Below are 19,902 nucleotides of genomic sequence, written 5' to 3' on the forward strand. Positions count from 1 at the left end.
TGAGTATTCATAAAACTTTCTTTTTTGTCTTTTTTTTTTTTTTTCCAGATAAAAGAGCTGATCTTGGACACATTTGCTAGACAAGACTCACAGAGAAGTCAAATTCAATTATAAAACAGATAGCAAGGCATTAATTTTTTTTGCAACTGAGAAATGTGAGCAGGAAGGAGGAGATATCAGCATGGTGGTATGAAATCAATAGAAACTGGGGCAGCCAACCAGTCTAAAGCATTTTTCTATTGTCTTCAAGGGGATTGCTTTTTTAAAAATAATTACTTATTCCCCTGTGCTTCAGGAACACTTAAATCCTGAGCATTTTGAAGCCAACAGTTTAGCAACATTCAGTTCGTAGATAGCACTGAACTTTAATCTGGTAAATCAAAATTTTTGCCATGTGCAGCAAATAACACTGACAAAATAAATAGGATCCAACTCAGAAAATTATGTCTGTAAATGGATTCATTATACTTAACAGATTTTCTTGTTTGGACTGTTATTAAGACATGAGCTCCTCATGCCAGAGGAGATTAAGAAGCCGGTATATATATGACTCATAAAAACAGCAAGAAAATTGGAAAATCCTTTTGCATTTCTACTGCGTGCTGACCTGGTGTGCTATCTGATGGGCTTTTACATGTTAACCCATCGACTCTGATACAACTCAGTTGAGCCTAAGATGACCATCAGCTACCCCATGTCTTCTTAGTGTCATCTTCTCTCGGATCTGTTCTCAAATTGCACTTAACAGTGATAACACCTTAGGTTACCACAACCTTCTCACAGTAGGTCAAAGTCATTATAACTCAAAGTAAAGGAAAGTCATCCCTGCTGCCTGCATGATTTTTCATGATGGACAATCCTTGGAATCTTCTGGTAGGTTCTCCGAGCACTTGTAAACGTCACGTGGCTACAGGTTCTGCTGCTTTTACATGAGGGAGATGGGGAAATTCATGGGCTGTGACTCACATGCAAGAACAGAGCAAAGAGGTGGGTCCACAATTTGTAAATGATATTTTCTGCTCAGGTACTTGGTATCTCCAAAGCAGGCAAAAGTGCCATCTTTTGTTTTTCAGATATGGAAACGTAAGTTTGTTATTTGAAAGAAAGTTACACGAAATCCAATGGAAATCGTGGCACAAGTCATCTGGGACGTGGGACAGCTCTCATCTCCCAGCCTGAGTCCATGCTCAGGGACCTAAAACACCATGCCTTTCTCATGCTGCTTTATCCTCCTATCTGGCCAATGGAGCATTGTCATTACCATGAGATATGTCTGATGTAAGGTCTTGCTAACATCATTTTAAGAAGTTCAGGGCGTTGCAGACTTATCTGTTTCTCCAAATACAGTCAACTGAGCATACAGTTTTCACATCCCCTGGAAAATTTCACCTGAAACATGTTTCGCTGTGTACAACCAAGCGTAATACAGCTACTTCTCAAATGTCTCCTCAGCATCTGGCAATGGGACCTGCATGAATAGTTCATAAAGCATCAGTGTTTCCTATGAATTAAAAGAGCTTTGTCCTTGAGCTTCTTCAACAAACAAGAAAGTCTGGGAGAAGATGGACACTGATTTTTAAAGAACATTGTTGCAATGTGGAAAGAAGAAAGAACTGCAAAAACTGATATTAAGATGGTTAAAAAGGATGAGCTAAAGGGATGTGCTGACACTGATCACACACAGTGGGATGGAAGGCTGATAGGGATGCCATTTGCCACGAATAAAAGTATGGTAGCATAATTAATGCCACTCAGTTAGAATTTGGGGGAACAGATTTTGTCACACAAATGTCATTACTGGAGGAGATTAGAAGTTTAGGTGATAAAAGTAACTGTACTGTCATAACAGGTTTTGACAAGGTATTTTACATCATGCTGCAGGACTTCAGCTTATAAATAAGATTTGTATCAAAAGGAGTGTAGCATTATACAAAAAATAAGATGAAAAAGCTTCATAAGAGTATCTAGTTAATCATCGAGTTGCAGATGCTAGAATGTGAAATGGATTTCAAAGGCAAACTGGATTTAAACACTTCCAAAAAAGAGTGTTTTAAATAGTATTGCACAAAGTTTCTATTTTTGGATGAAAACTATAAGATACCTTTATTATTGGACTGAATACAAAAGAGTTGCTGCTGCTGAGGAACAAACTCTGGCAGCATGCTAAATGATCACAATGGATCAGCTCAACACGGTCTGTGGCACCAGGAACATTCGTTTCATTTGAAAAAAGAAAGTAGGTCAAACATTGAGATATGGAGAAGCACTTTCCTGTAACTCAGTGACTTCCCTAGTTTAAGGGAAATAGCAAATTAAAAGTAGGCTCATCACATGACTGCATGATTACAAGGACTAGCACAATGCTCAGATGTGTAAACAAGGATGAATCTGCTAGAAGCAGGAAGATGGCATACCACCAACTGAGAAGAGCTGTTTGAGATATTTTTTTTCTTGACATATTTTTCATCAGAAAATTTCATATACTCACAGGGAGGTGGAATTTAAATATAAAGTAGGAGAAGGTTAGGATAGAAAAAAAAAAAAAGTGGGAGAAGGTTATGATTTCCACAACACTTTTCTTGCATTTTTGAATATATTTAAATGTATGTTTTGTTTTTAAACTTAGCATGTCTTCTCACCTCTTGGGTAACATCATTTTAAAAATAACAAATGGAAATTATTAAAAGCCAAACTGCTGAAATACTGATCACGTTTGCTGTAAGATGACTTTTGAGCCTCCAACTGCAGAAACTGTTAAGATCTCTTTTTGCTTTGATTTTGGAGAGGGAGTCTCTGATATCCCCAGTTTTCTTTCATATACAAATATTGCAACCTGAGCTCAATGTCAATATCTGAAAAATATAAGAAGCCAGGACACGTTACAAACAAGCTGCAGGAAGGATGTGGAGTTGGATTTCTTTACAGCACAGTTTCAAGACAGGGTCCTGAGTGTTTCTGTAGCTTACTTACCCTAAAAAGCATAACAAGACATAATGTGAGAACCAAACTCCAAAAGGATTCAAATTAGAAACTAAGTGAACATCATTATTTCCCATTGCAATGGTAGAAGTTGGGATTACCATAAATGCTTCATTATTTTAGAGTCAATCATTCATAAGTTCATAAGTTCATAAGGTTGGAAAGGACCTATAAGATCATCTAGTCCAACCATCCTCCTATCACTATCTCTACCCAACTACTAAATTAAATCCTTTAGCACCTCATCTAAACGCTTCTTGAACAGCGCTAGGGATGGTGCCTCAACCACCTCCCTAGGCAGGCCATTCCAGTGCCTGACCACTCTTTCAGAAAAGAAATGCTTCCTCAGATCTAATCTAAATCTTCCCCGGCGTAACTTGTGGCCATTCCCTCTCGTACCGTCATTATTTATCAGGGAGAAGAGGCCCACCCCCTCCTCACCACAACCCCCCTTCAGGAAGTGGTAGAGTGCAATAAGGTCTCCTCTGAGCCTCCTCTTCTCCAGACTAAACAATCCCAGCTCCCTCAGCCGCTCCTCATAAGACTTGTGCTCCAGACCCCTCACCAGTTTTGTTGCCCTTCTCTGAACACGCTCCAGGGCCTCAATGTCCTTCTTGTAGTGAGGGGCCCAAAACTGAACACAGTACTCAAGGTGCGGCCGTACCAGAGCTGAGTACAGGGGGATGATCACCTCCCTGCTCCTGCTGGCATTATATTAGAGTCAATCTATTTGGAGTCATTCATTATTTGGAGTCACAGTTGAGGTCTCATTCTTGGAGATTCTTCCCTACAGAGAATGCTTGTCTCTCAGTTACAAGTGTAGGGACATCTCTGAGTGAAGGTCCTGCAGCTCGTGCTCTGAGGACATTATCCTGGGCAACCTTCTCTATGTGGCCCTGCTTGAGTAGGGGGTTGGACCCTGCTGACATCAACCATTCTGTGATTTTGTGATCACAGCTCCTGGTTTTAAGCCTGTGAATATGGAGAAGGAACTAAAACGGCAATCAGATGCTGCTCAGTTCAAGCAGCTGCCTGCCATAAGCAATGTACATTTTTTAAGAACAAGTGCTGCTTGCCAAATCTGATGGGGTAGAATGAGGCCAGGAAGGAAAAAAACCCTCAAAAGTAGGAGGCCAGGTCTGCAATGCAATGTACTCTGTGGATGAGATGACCTGCTCAGGCAAGATGAGATGCTCTGAGCAAGTGCAACCATACAGTTACAGGTACAGCACTGTAGGCAGAGCACTTTTTATGGCTCCAACCTTTCTATGAAAGAGATAAAAAGGAGAATAATAATAATAATAATATTCATAAACCAAATTAGGAGAATTATCTGAACAAAACCCAGTGGTCAAAATGACTCCAGCCAACAAGCCAGCACTATCTCCAGGGGAGCTGCTGAAGGGATAAAAACTGATGCCTGAAGAACTGAAAGGAAAAGAGAAGAAATGTGCACTCCTACAGCACACTGAGCATTGACAACCCATGACAAAATCCTTCTTGTGAAGATCACCAGCAACTCGCTGTGCCTCAACCTCCTCCCTGGTCAGACAATCTCTGAGTGCAACTGCAGCTTCTCTTATTTAAAACACACCAGTCAGAGTAGTAAGTCCATAGCAGTAACGCTTTTGTCTCATGGCTTCAAATTAAGAAATACATTTCCACACGTTGCTAATCTTTGTCTAATGCTTGCTTCAGAAAAAAACAGCCCTATTAACACTGAAATTATGACAACATCAGAAGTAGTTGTGAAACCGTACAAGAATATAAGAAATGTTTCTTAATTCAGGCAAAAAATAATCAACCATATTCTTACACAATAAATCAGTTTTAATTAGATGTTTGCATTAGTGGCAGAAAGCAGCCATCTTCCAGATCTGTTCAAAATTCAGTAAAAACAGATAAGCTCCATCTATCCACCTTTCTCAGCCCTTAGACTGCAAGCTCTCAGACCAAGGACTGTCTCTTTCTGAATAGTTGGAAAGTGTACAGCAAACTGTGGGCACTGTCATAAATAAATAATAACACTCTGATCACTGGGGACATTTAAGTAAAATTACTCTCTGCTTTAACTTTTAAGTTCCTCTTCCAAGATCCCAAATGAGCAATGATGTTGGGAATCCTGGATTTCATTTATCTTGTTTCATTAGACGTTTCCTTACAGCAAGATACAAAAACAACTCCATGGGGTGAGGTCACAGACCCTTTCCTGATGCACCTGCTGATGCTCGAGACAAGCTCACTCCTTCTCAAATGCTGTGTGGCTGATTCTGTTTTATTCGCTGCTTCCAAGTTGCTGTTATTTGCTTTTCACAATAGGATGTCAGCCAGAACCGAAGGGGGAAGAACACGAACCTTCTTTTGGGAGCTGTTCGTTGTGCTTAAGGGATGCTTAAGTTAACAGATGACATAAGGAAACCATCACAAGGAAAGAGAAGGCAGCAGGAGCCAGCCCAGGGAGGGCACTGGGAACTTCCCAGGGAAGAGGAGAGTGAGCAGATCACTGAGGTGCCCGAAGTAAGGAGTGGCACCACCGAGCCCATATTGATCATTTTTTCACTCCCTTTTTGTTTCTTTTAAGAGATTTAAGTTCACTCTATTCAAAACCATAATTTCCTTGGGTTCGTTCAAATAAAGTTTGCCTTGTTTGAGGTTACGAAAGTAAATAAATAAATAAAGCCATGACCTTTAATCTTTTGAGAGCACTTCATGCAAGACGATGACTGTGGAAATCCACGTGGAAGCTTTGTGTGGCACAGAGGCCCATCTCGCAGTGCAGGGACAGAAAGAGGCCTTCCCTCAGCAGCGTCCCTGCAGCGGCAGCAAGGATGGAGCCTTTCACACAGAGAGGCTTCACCGCTGTCAGAAGTGGAGCAGTATGTGTGAAATGAGGAATGCAGTGGAAAAAAACTGGAGATATTTTGAATCATAGCAGGCCTCCTCACCTCCCCACATGCCAAATGTCCCTCCTGCCAGGTGCAAAAGAGAACGAACAAAAGGGAAGGAAGAGGAAAGGCAAAGGAGTATTCAAGGAGAACAGCAAAAAGTGAAATGAAGGATGAAGGAAAGCTGGGAAGATAGGCAACATTTTTGACTATGTAGATGGAAAAGTGGGAAGTTAAAACAAAATTTAAAAAGTCCAAAATTTAAAGACGCCCTTTTTAACCACAAAGCTCACCTTCATTTTAGTTTGCTGGACTGGCTGCTGAATGAGATACATTTCATCTCAGGAGAGATATCGTGGTTGCAGGGCAGGGGTGCTCAGACACCACCGTCATTCCTACATTGTCTTCTGGCATCTCAGGCAGTTTGGCCTTTGCAAGCTAGATCTGAACAATATGCAGCAGCAAAACTTCCTTTCCTCAGGGAGGGAGAATAAAGGCTGAGATGTACATTTGAAAGTACTGGTTCTACCTATGACTAATACTTCTCCAACTTTTGCATCCTTCCAGATGGTACGATTGCTCATATTTATATTACCCCAAATCAAAAAGAAAGAATTAATTAAGAATGTAAAGCAAGGAACAAACCAAAATGAGAATCCTGCGGCCTGTAAATTCTTGGACTGGGAGCACAGGTGTGGATCTATCCCATAATATTGCCATATGTGAGTTACCACAAGAATGGACAGAGATGTGTCACACAGGGTTCTCCAGAGGTCTGTCCTGGCTGTAACACACTTCAGAATTTATTTCATGATTCGGGTACTGTGTATTAAGTTTACAGTTGGCAAGAACCTAGGAGGAAATGAAAGCGTTGGAAAAGACCGAAATATTCTCAACAAAAATGGAAATAAGGCGTGGGGAAAAAAGAAAAAGAAAAAAAAAAGAAATGGAATGAAACTCAACAGGGACAAACTGAGGATACATTAAAGGCTAATGATGCACATGAGCTTTAGTGCCTCTACTCAGCATTGGTGAGGTTAGAGTGCTGTTCAGCTGTGGGGCCCAGGACAAGAGAGTCCAGCAGAGGGCCGAGGGGATCAAGGAACTGGAGCATCTCTCCTGTGAGGAGAGGCTGAGAGAGCTGGTACTGCTCAGCCTGCAGCAGAGGAGGCTCACGGGGATATCTATAAATACTTGAAGTGCAATGAAAACAGTCAGGCTCTTTTCAGCAGTGCCCAGTGCAAGGACAAGAAGCAATGAGCACAGATTTGTACACCAAGAAGCATTCATTTGCTGTGCCATTGATGGGCCACTGGCACACTCCTTAGGGACCACTCAGCTTTTGATGAGCCCTGAGAAGCCCCTGTTGTGTCACTTTCCCTCCTGTTTGCTGACAGGCAGAGACCCGGAGCTGTGCGCTCACTGCCTGGATTTCAGAGGGGTCTCACGTGGAGCCGTGGGCAGCCAAGTCTGTCTGTGGGGACCTGTCTGGCAGGCATGGTGTGCTCATTGCTGTGGGTCACACCTGCATTCTTCTGTCAAAATGGACTGCAAAGAAGAGCTAGTGTCTACTGTATGGGTAGAGGAGATGTGGATGCTCATAGGAGGGCTTCTGACCGCTGTGCACTGTAACGCTGTGTGTTGTAGGAACTTGGGTCCTCCTTGAGACATAACAAAGCTCTTCATGAGATCTTCCCTCCGTTTTTCTCCCTCTTCCCAGGCCATTTCCACCACAGGTGATGCTTCAGAGATATGTCAACTTTGATGCTGATAGGAGTAAGCAAGTTAGTGTATGTTGCAATTTTCAGCAGGACAAAAGGTCAGGCTGCATTAACACCTACATATCCAGTAGAGAGAGCCATTAGGTGGCCAGTGCATCAGCACTGGCACAGGTTGTCCAGTTGCTGTGGAAACTCCTCTATGGAGATCTTCAGAAGCTGCCTGGGCATGGGCATGGGCTTGGGAACCATGCTCTGGGTGTCCCTGGTGGAGCAGTGGACACAGAGGTCTCTTTCAACCCTAACCCCTCTGTGATTTTGTGATGAATAGATAGGAGGAAAAAAAAAAAAAGGTTAGAAATCATTTATGTAGAAAAGGACCTGAAACTATACAAAAAAAGGAACCAAACATAAGTCAACATCACACTAGCACAGGACAGGTTCCTTTGAGTACCAGCAGGATTCTGCATGCACCCAAGAGCCAGACCATAGTGCACAAAACATGTGTTGCAACTCTTGTGCTATGGGGTGCAGCTGTGAAACTGCCTTGTTCTCAAAAAATAAAAATAAATATATAAGTAAAACATATTTGGGTCAACTGAAAGGAATCCAGAAGAGAGCTACAAAAATAATGCCAGGAAATGTGACTGGAAGAAAGATGGAGCAGAGTGTTTTTAATCTAAACAACATAAGACCAAGGCATGACACAATAACAGCCCTCAAGCACATGAAATGCTGCTGTGAGGAGGGACTGAATGGGTAGTTCTTCATGTCCATCCATGAGGGGCAGAAAGAAACAGCCTTTAATTTTAACAGCAAGGATTACATTTGAAGCCAGGAGAATATTCTGTGGGCAAAATAATGAAACGTGGAAATAGATTGCCTGAAGAAGAGGTCAGACAAACTTTCACCGAGAAGGACATAAGGTACAACTGACCCTGCTTTGGAGTGAGTAAAAATAAAGTCCAAATGCCCCTTTCAGCCCTTTATCAATCTCAGTTTGCCTGTATATTAAAAAAAAAAAAAAAAGAGAGAGAGAGAGAGAGAGAGAGAGAATATCTTATACCTTACAAAAGCAATCTCCTGCCTGTGAGGAGCCAGCCTCTGTCCCTGCTTAGATAACTGTGCCTTGCTGTGTTCTCACTTGTCTGCCCTCTCCAGATCAGCACATAGGTTTTACTTGCTCCAGAGCTGCTACCTGAACTCTCCAATTTCCTGTGCATATACCAGGGCTATTTCTGCTTCCTCTAAGCAATACTCCACAGAGGATACAAAAGCCTTTATGGATGATTAATAGCTAGCTTTCAAGTCTTAATGATTTGGCTTAGAAACGACATCTTATAGATCAGTCAGCTAATCTAGATCTTGGCCAGCTTCTCGTTTGCTCTTTCCAACAGACAAAGTGACTATTCAGCTCAACATCTTTCATTCTTTCAATCATTCTTCTCCATTATTAACCACCTCTTCAGACACCTATTACTGAGCTGCGCCACTTTGTTCAACAGACCATCACTACCGCATTCCCCAAGGATACGCAGAGAGACCTTACACACAGATCAAAAGAAAATGTCGCTGAAGACACAGAAGCAGCTCAGGAATTAGTCCAATTTTCCAGTTTTATGCATTTGATTTTCTAATTTTCAGCTCTGCAATGATGAGGCTGCATTACAGCTAAGGGAGAAAACACCGCTTTGCAACACATTGGTTAACGCATACAATTTCAAACAGCAGAAGCTCTTTCCTTCTGTTATTGGAAAAAAAGATGAATAATAATGTTAAGATTAGTTACAGCCAGTATGTGGTAGATGGACTGTTGCCATATGGTGTTTATGTAAATTAAATGACAAAATAAGGAGCTAGCATTTATAAGCAACTTTTGCACAGTACAGATACCAGTCTGCATGTGCAATACCTACTAGCCTTTACTAATTAGAAAAGATGACATAAAAAACCACACTTTTATCCGAGGCACCTTAGCTGTTGTTTTAATGAAAATGCAGTCCTCTTATTTGCTTAATGTCCAAAGAACACTGAATTCAGTCTCCACTTCTGTTTGATATACAAATTAGTCTTGTTATGTAATTAATTTAAAATTTTCACCAACATTCTTGTGATAATGAGTAGCTGTGTTGCTTGTCTAGAAGGGTGTCTGTCCATACCTTGTGGATGGCTTAGATGACAAAACTTAAGGCAAACTTGACCTCTGTTTGGAGCTCATTAAAGCCACCTACATCTTTTTCTTGACCAGGTCAGAATTTAGGACCACTTCTAAGAGTCCCAATACCCCACGTACCTGTCACTTAAACACCAAATGGGGGTTTCAGGTAGGTAGGCAAAATACTCTCCCACACCACCACTGCTCAGTAAACTTTAAATATATTCAAGAAGCAGCAATTCAAACTCCATATGTAGCTATTATGCATCAAAGTCCAGATGGACTTACTATATATAATTTAAGGTTTTTTTTTCATTTTTGTATTATTTATCAAAGAGGAACAACAGGTATCAAGAGGAAAAGATAATTTACCCAGAAACCAAAGAAAAAAAGTTTATTCTAAAGTTAGGCCATTGGACTAAGAGACCAGCTCTCAATTCTCGGGCTATAATGAAAGCAAATCACCTGCTATGGAAAATGAAACTTGAAATTAATTATGGTATATGACAGCTTCATGAATCCTTGACATACAAAACAGATTAGATTCAGGACTCCTACCATCCTACCACACAAAGCTAGGAATTTTTTTCTCTAAACACATGCACAAAGGCTAATTAACACAAAATCCTTTCTCCTTACTGAAAAAGAGGTCTTCAGGCTTTATTAGAAGAACAGGAAAGCAATTAACTAAAGATTAAAGGTGCACCATCTGCATGAGGCATGATAGAAATTGCCTAAAGGAGCAGGAGACAGGTAACAGAGACTATAATAAAGGAGAGGGTGAGGGAGAGAGAGCATGAACAAACAATAGGAGGTTAATATTGAAATCAAGACAAGATCTTTCTCAGTAACTTGCTGGAAGTCAGCCACAGAGGGGACAGGTCTAATGTAGGCACAAGCTTTGTTAGGGTATTTAAGTCAGATTATCTGATGATCCTTTCCAGCCTCACAAACCTAAATGACACCTCTACGAAGACGGAGGCGAATACTAAGCACAAAATCATGGAAAGTTGTAAACCTGTGTTGAACTAAAAGAGCTTAAACATTATCATGATTGCAGCAGAGGCAATACATGAAAATCATAGCTGCTTCTTGATATCTCTGTCCAAACATATACACCTCTGCTAGTTTACACAAGAAGTAATACAATTCACAGGGAGCATCTTTCTGAAAACTACAGGACTATGCCAAAATGGCTTTGGCCCTTCTATCATAGGATGGCACAGGGTTAACTTATAGTCATACAATAACCTCAATTGGATGGGACCCACAGCCATCACTGAGTCCAACTCCAGCTCCACACAGGACCACCCAAAATCAAACCCTGTGTCTGGGAGTGCTGTCCAAATACTCCTTGAACTCTGTGAGTTTGGGGCCATGCCCACTGCCCAGGGCAACCTGTTCCAGGGTCTGACCACCTTCTGGTGAAGAACCTTTTCCTAACACCCAGCCTGATGACCCTTCCCTGACACAGCTCCATGCCTTTCCTTTATGATCTTCTGTATAGATCTCTAGCACTGGAACAATGCTTGAAAGCCTTTAACATTGCACAGATCTGTCTGTGTGGATATAATGTGGCTATTTTAGATCACAACTCAGTGACGGAGGAAGTTTCTATGTAGGTGTTAATGCAACCTGACCTTTTGTCCTGCTGAAAATTGCAACATATACTAACTTGCTTACTTCTATCAGCATCAAAGTTGTCATATCTCTGAAGCATCACCTGTGGTGGAAATGGCCTGGGAAGAGGGAGAAAAAGGGAGGGAAGATCTCATGAAGAGCTTTGTTATGTCTCAAGGAGGACCCAAGTTCCTACAACACACAGCGTTACAGTGCACAGCGGTCAGAAGCCCTCCTATGAGCATCCACATCTCCTCTACCTATACAGTTGACACTAGCTCTTCTTTGCAGTCCATTTTGACAGAAGAATGCAGGTGTGACCCACAGCAATGAGCACACCATGCCTGCCAGACAGGTCCCCACAGACAGACTTGGCTCCACGTGAGACCCCTCTGAAATCCGGGCAGTGAGCGCACAGCTCCGGGTCTCTGCCTGTCAGCAAACAGGAGGGAAAATGACACAGCAGGGGCTTCTCAGGGCTCATCAAAAGCTGAGAGGTCCCTAAGGAGAATGACTAGTCCCATAGATAAGCTTGCAATGAAACCATGACAGTGAATTTGGCAGATGGAGCATCCTGGCAATTCGTTTCCTCTGCAGATAAAAATACGCTGTGTGCTGGATGAACAGCTTCTCACTAATGGCTGTAACTGGTCATTACTGATAGGATCAGAAAGATGAGAACAAGCTCGTTCCCTTAAAGAGATGAACTCTCCTTTCTATTGAGACAAAAACTGAAGATTTTAATGGAACACAGCAACTTCACTAAAAATCACAGGGTGTTGTTTATCTATAAGTGTTGAATTTCATTTGTTCTCAGCCAGAAGATAAATATCTGCAAAACCCGAGTGAAGAGAGAAGAAGAAAAGCAGAAACTTCATGCTGGTGCTGATAGCGTTTCACTAACATAAAAGTAACACATAGAATTCTGTAGGAAAATAATAATCTGTTTTACTACTGATGTATCTCCAAAACACCTTACTATGCTGTCAGATATTGGATATCATCATCTGGTTGTGAGTATATGCACAAACTGCAACAGCTGTACTGGGACAACCATGGAGTGGATCCAAGGAACAATCCTCCAAGCGAAGCTCTTCAGGCCCAGAGCTTATCCATCACTCTACAGAGCTGAAGCTTCACCTTCTTGTGAATCAGCTATCTGTAAACGTTTGGAGGAGCAAGAAGCTTGACATGGTAGAAGTACTGTCTGCTATTAAGAGATGAGCAGAAGGAAGAAGAGGAAGAAGCAGAAGGAAGAGGAAGAAGAGTAGAAGCATGCTTGGAAATTACACATGGCACATCTTTCCTCGTGGGCATGAAACACCATGGTGTCAAGGATGCTGGCAAATACATTGCATTAGTAGCCCATGCTGGTGGCAGGGATCACCAAGGCACATCAGGAATGGGACCACTCCTCAGGGGAAGGTCAGCCAAGACCTGGGGCTGATGGCGACAGTGGTGGGCCTCTCACTGACTAAACCCCAGTAGTTGTGCAGCACCATGTTTTAGTGCGCAATTTAGGCTTTTAGTACCTTCACTCAAAATTCCTAGATGTTCAGAACTGCAGATATAACCATCGCATAGCACTCATTTGAAGCAATGCCATCATTCTGTATAGGCACTAAATTTAAGCTGTGCTGTGTGGATCCAACAAATCTGACACAAAGTGCTAGAGAGCACTCACACATGCAAATGGGCCCACAGACAACTGATCAGCATCTGCACATTAACTCCAGCATGTCCTGAGGAGGTCTGATCTGACTGCGTACAAAGAGAAGAACGGAGCTCGCTGCATGCATTTTAAATTGCATACACAGACATTCCTTCCCAAGCAGAGTTACAAGCTGTGAAAGCAAGGGGCTCTGCGGTGCCACTCCTGGTTTTAGCCATCAACAAGACACAGAACAGTCGCTGTACTGTACACACACTGACCTGTGTATGCCTCATCATAGCTACCAACACATTATTGCACTCCCTGCAGTTATCCTCTGAACACAAGGTACAGAGTTACATCCTCCTTCATGGGGGGGGGTCAGAAAAAACTGTTAATTCCATGATTTTTTTTTTGCTTTTCTCTTGGGAGAAAGTTTGCTAACTTGAAATTAGGCATTCATCTTTACCAAAACCTTGAGGAGATGGTATCTGCCTGCAGACATGACCTGTACTTCTCCTTTCACAATGATACGTCTGAAAACACAATAGTATGCAAGGTCTGAAAACAGCACGCTTACAGGTGATAATAACAGAAGAACACAGCAATTTCTATTTACAATATCTCTTCTATCATCCTCCAGATAAAGTTTTAGCATTTTAAAAGGCAGAGGTAATTTTGCTGTCAGTATTTTGCTTTTTAAAAGCAGAGATGAGTTAAATGAAGCTTGGAGGAGGTAACACATTAATAAAGTACAATTCCTCTACCAATGCTCTGTAAAGGATTAAGTAACAGCAGTGAGCTGAAATGCTGCTGATCTGCACAGGTTCTTGATACATTAACCCCACATGTGTTTGAGCAGAGGGACCCAGCACGGGAACAACGCTGCCCCAGTGCCTTGGGACCAGAATGAGCACAGTCAACTGAAGTCCTACAGACATCATTCAAGAACTTAAACACCACACCACCTAGAAACTGTTTTCACATTAATGACTCATTCCTTTGACACTGATTTGGCCGAGGCTGACCGAAGAGTCAGTTGTCTTCACTATCAGAATATCCATTTAAATATATTTTTTCCTATTTCCCCTCACTCAGACGAGCCTCCAGAAAGCAGCTCTGCCCAAAACTGCTGGGAGAGGGCTGAAGGTGCAGGTAGGCCCCAGTGCGAGAACTTTGCTTCGTGACCACCCTTCTCCACCCCTCACATGGTGATTTTGTGCTGCTCTGCTTGCAGTCACCGCCTCAAAAGCCAAGCTCCCTCCTGGCTCAGGGCCTGTGTTTCCCTTCTGACCCCAGCCTGGATGGAGGGAAGAGGATGCAGCAGTCCGGCAGCACAGACAGCTCAGCGGTTGCCATAGCCCCAGCCACCCTCCTGCCCACGTGCAGAACACTTGTCCAAAGCCCTTCGCACTTTATATCTAAGTGAAGTGAAGCCACGAGGGCAATTTTCTAAGTCTGCAGAGCTCCTCAGGGCAGGAGCTACCGTGTTCCTCCCACATGTGTTTGGCATAAGGCAATTCAACCAAACACGGCGACCTCAAGTGCTTTCCTGGGACTTACTGCAGCTTCAGAGTTATTCTGCTAAACATTTTAGGTTTTGCTTCTAAGATAAAAAGGTGCAGCTCCACAGCAGCAAACCCAACACCAGGAGCCAAGGATTCCTAATCATCTGAATTTAGGTACATGTTGTCATTCCCTGTCTGAGAATAACTTACATACAAAATGATTCAAGTGCACCAAACCACACCTGAAGGCCGGGGAGGGGCGGCAAGAGATAAAAGAGCACTTCGTCTCTGATTCAGACACAGAAAACATGAGGGAAATAGGGCCGGACAGGGCTTACAGATCTCAGGCCACTTATTAGATGCCTACTGCAGAGACAAACGTTATTCGTGGCAACTGCTCCTCTCTAATCTATTTGTAAAGGCATAAATGTAAGAGGATCCACCCTGTTCCTGCCTGGATCCCCACCCTGCTTTTTTCAAAACCATCTTCTAGGAAGTTTTGTAGGCAAATCTTCAGCTCCCGGATCGGTGGTGTTTGTATCACTTTGCTCTCCAGGAAGAGAAAAAAGAACCAGTGAGCCAACACTATCAAATGCCAATCAGTTTCAAAACAGACATTTTTTTTTTCCATTTGCGTAGTTACATAATACATAAATCTTACTCTCGCCTCTGAAATTCAAAGTAGGTCAAAAAGTTCCTGCTTCCAGTGAGTGGGGTTGTAAGTGCATTTTAAAAGCTACAATAATAAGCAGCTAAATAATAATTCAGCACAATTCAATTGCGGCTGAACAATGAAATGTTGAGGAAAGAACCCTGGGACTACACACTACATAAACAGATGACCGCCTCACCACTTGCTGGGAGAGATCATTACTCACTTAAGTCTTTAAAAAGCCATTCAAAAACTGACTTTGATGAAAAAAACCCTGAAAGCCATTCAAAAACTGACTTTGATGATTCTACTGCTGTCAGAATACAGTCCTGCACTGCACTGTTGCAAGCACAAGTCTACTGAGATGGAAAAAAATATTTCCAAGACACAAAAATATAATGTTTGGTACTTCAAGATACAGCAGTATGTTAGTCTGATAGTCTGGTTTTGAAGCCAAGAATGTTAATGTGTTGCTTGCTATTTCCTACCACACTGAGTCAGTGCATGGCGGTGCATGCATTCACAAAGTGTTTCAGGGCTGTACTCTGTGCTTCTCAGTGCGTGCTTCCCTGAGATGAAACCTCTTTTTAAAAGGAAATCTCTCAGAACACAACCAAGCACCTGATTCTGCACTGCTGCAGTCAGTTGCAGCCTTCACATTTACAGGAAGATGGCATGGAAAACAAACATTCTATCTTTGAACCTTGATAAGCTGATAAATCTTCAAATCAAAGCAGAATATCTCAGTACCACCTTGACTAGAAGAAAAGGAAATTATCAAGTTAGAAACATGAAATAATGATAATTTAACTGTAACTAGCAACAATATAGTGTACAATACAGATAGAAACAATAGATAGTGTACAGTTTATGAGATGTTTGCATGCTGTTGTACTGCAAAAATGATGACTGAAATGGAATTTGTGCCAGCCTGAGATCCCAAACATTGATATTTAAGGAATTAACCCATAAAACCTTCTAAACATGCAGGTCTATTTTCACGATACCTGATTTGCTGCTAGTTCCAAGCATGTTTCCTGTATGTTTCTGTACCAACTGTGAACATTTCCACTCATACGAATCCCCAAACAGGTGGCTTCAGTTTCCAAGAATGGCATTTTCAGCAAAAAGTCATTAAAGCAAGAAGTTTGTGCATCTAGTCAAGGTAATCAGGGCTTTGAAATCATTAATACATAACATGGATCAATTGCCTTCTTGAGATTGAGACAGATGGTTAGTCAAGGATGCAGAGAATTAGCCTTTTAATTAAGAAAATACACTGTCAAGAAATAAAAATAAGTATAAATAAGTAAGTCAGAACACTCTTGTGATGTTTCTAGGAAGTCCCAAAACATGGGCTGAGGTGTTTTAAACTCTTGGAGACGCCAACCCAAACACCCCACCTTAGCACCACTTGTATGTGAAGGATGGGACCAAAGAAAGAGTATGTCTGCTGCCTGTGGTGGCAGTAATACCGTGCTGGGCTAAGGCCATTCCCTCAGAATGGCATTTACAGAGTTTTATCCATGATAATTCTAGCGTTGGACAATGAGAGGAGAGGGTCAGCTAGTGTAAGTCACCGAAGGTGCCCCCCACAGGCAGGTTTGTCATCAGTCTTCAAATATTTCTACACCATAGCTCTGTCACCACACAGACAATGGCACAGGCTCTTCAGGAAAACAAAACCACTGGGTTACCCTGAGCTAACTGCTGTCACTGCCCCAGGAAAGCAGAAGCAAGGAAGATGGAGCTGCTCAACTGAGACTGAATAAAAAAGTCACCCTCAGCCTGCTCAGTTCTGAGTTAGGCCAACAGAGGTGTGTGTGCTTTGTTTTCTTCATTTATACTGATGGGTACCCTAAAACAGAATAGTGTCCTGAACTTCTACCCTGTAAACACAGATATCTCCCAACCTACTACCAGTTGGACACTATGCAGGGAAATCTCTCAGTGATTTTGGAAAGCTCTTTCCACTTTTATACTAGGAGAAATAATTGATCTTCAGCAACCTGACAATATTAAGAAAGTATTTTTTGATGGAAAATGCAGCTCTTCAGTGATGGAACATATCCATTTCAGGCTTGTACATTCATAGGTAATTATATCTCTTCATCAGATGCAGACACGTAGTAAAGCAAAACGATTACTGTTTTGCATTTCCACACCTATTTCAAATCCAAGCTGCGACCAACCTGCCTTGCCACAAGACACTGACTCCAAAACATTGCTCCAATGCTCTTACTCATCCCTTCCTTTGCCGCAAGTTACAAGCTGGGGAGAACTGTAAAGCCACAACAGCCTGGAGAACAAAACTAGGCTATGCTTATTGATCCACATCCTGCAGCAGAGCCCACTGGACTCTCGTAGGAAGCACCAACAGCTGTAGGAAGATCACTGAAGCAGATTCTTTTACTTCTAATAGAGGAACAGATTCCCGGGATCAAAGAACATTGGAAATGTGGAAAAGCAAATCCTGTTCAGCTAACAGAGCTGAAGTAGCAGCTTGGTGCTGAGAGGTCGGACCAGGTAAATCCAAGCTCCCTCAGATTGACATGGCAGGAAAACCACCGCTACACCCACACAAGCTGGCAGTATTACCAGGTGTCGATATTCAGCGCCATGAATCGCTGACGCAGAGAACTTCAATCTTGTCCCTGAGGTAAAAGCACTATGAAATCTACTTCTAGAGATAAAGCAGTGCACTCTCTTCCGTCATTCAGCCTTCACAACCTTGCTGGCATCGCTCCTGGCAACACAGCAAAATAGTTCATAGTTTAATCTATTTCGAAGAAAAATGTATTTGGCCTTATGTACTATCAAAGTCTCAGGCTATCTCTATTTCCCACTATGTCCTCCGAAGTCAATGATATTGTTTCCTCATTGCAGATATTGTTCCAAGCACACAACATTTTTATTAAGATTACCAATATCTTGCCAATCCCCCAAGGGATCGCTGAACTCAGGCAATCATAACTTCTCAAATTACATTCCATTTTGCGTCTCTGGAATTACCACTTCAAGACTGTAACTGTGGCATACCAGAAAACACATTCTGCAAGCTCAAAGCAAAAGGGAACTGAAAAGTATTCCACATAATTCACTTCCCTTCCACTCTCTTTTTCAATATGGGTACAGAACCGCTGTACCTTGCCAGCAGCCCCTCGTGAAAGTCTCCTTACTTGTACAAACAGCGCGCCATCTTCTACAATACAATCACTAAGGTCCCCTATTTGTGATGCAGACTAACGGCTGGAAACCAATTTAAATTATCTCTTCCCTACTGTCCTCACAACAGCCTTTATTGTTAACACCCCCCCACTCCTTTCTCCAAAGATCTTCACTCTCAAAATCTGCTTTCAACACACCTACCCTCCCAGCCTACTAAAACAAAAGCTGACCACCTGTACAGCTGTGATGACATCGGAAAACACAGAGACAAGTTAACCACTCTGATGACTTCTAACAATAAAACAAAAATCCTCATTTATTTCACATTGCTAGTACTGTATTTAAATCCTACAACATAAATAACTGACAACAAAAGGGAAATTCTGAAAGCTGTACAAACAAATCTGTAATTATCTAATGGAATAGGAGTAGCTAATAATATTTAGTGGTTTCTGAATGATATAGTTTAGACATGCTGCAGAAGCTGCCCAGCCATTACAGGCCACACTGCATGCTGCACTGCCCATTCTTTTTTTAAATCAAGTTATGAACTCAAGGAGGCAACGTGACCTGAGAGTCACATGAGCTTTGTTAGATGGCCAAATGTGTTCACATTTTGGATTCACAGCTTTCAAGATGAGCAGGTATTTCTATAAGCCTCTTTGAAGAATATCATTTATCATTGCTTGTTTAATACAGAAATGGCTTTTTTCCCCCCTCCATCCAATGCATCAGGACAGTCAAACAACTAAGCAGTGTCTCAACAGACTTGCTTCTGCAGTAAATATCGACATCCCTGGATATCCAAATAAGCAACGTAATTTCCTTTCTATTTCTCATCTCCCAACTAACATAGCTGTCTACATATGTGTTAACCAAATGTGCTATTTTCCTAGTCAGCAGAAGTGGAAACACATCAAATGTCTATCCATAGGCCCTTAAAACCAGCAATCAAAACCCATCTCCCACTTCCAAAGTACTTCAGGCATCTGACTAGTCACATAAATCCTGCACACAGCAGCTTCAATTCCATCTCTCTGGAATACAGCAAAACACAAATGGTGACAATGACCATCAACTATCTCAGCTACAACTTAATTCTCTCCTAAAACTGAGCGAACCAAACACTAAAGGCAGTTTAAGCCCCGCAAACTGAGATTTCAGAGAGAAAAGGCAAGCGAAGTAGAAAAAGACAACATTCCACAATGAAACATACAAAGATGTTACAAAAAATCACTGATTTCAATAAGCCTGTCATATTCGTATTTATTTTCTTTAGAGGAAAAAAGAAAACGCAAACCTAATCGGCAAGGCAGAAAGGAGACTGGTGCATCCAAAGAGCTATGCAGCAGATTTAACTTAATGGAAGATTTAATTTAAGAAAATGGTGTGGCGACTGCTGATTATTAAACTACATCTTCAAAAGGAAATACGCTACTCGCAATCTCAAGTGGAACAAAACGATTTTTCTACATGGATGCAGAACTGGAGATCCTTTTGCAGAAAGCTTCTTTGAAACAGGTATCACTTTACCTTCTAGAATCTCAAGATGCAGGCTGCTCACAT

This window comes from Cyrtonyx montezumae, unplaced genomic scaffold (genome assembly GCF_038088225.1).
Source record: "Cyrtonyx montezumae isolate F1298 unplaced genomic scaffold, pur_monq_1.0 scaffold_3, whole genome shotgun sequence".
NCBI classification, from domain to species: Eukaryota; Metazoa; Chordata; class Aves; order Galliformes; family Odontophoridae; genus Cyrtonyx; species Cyrtonyx montezumae.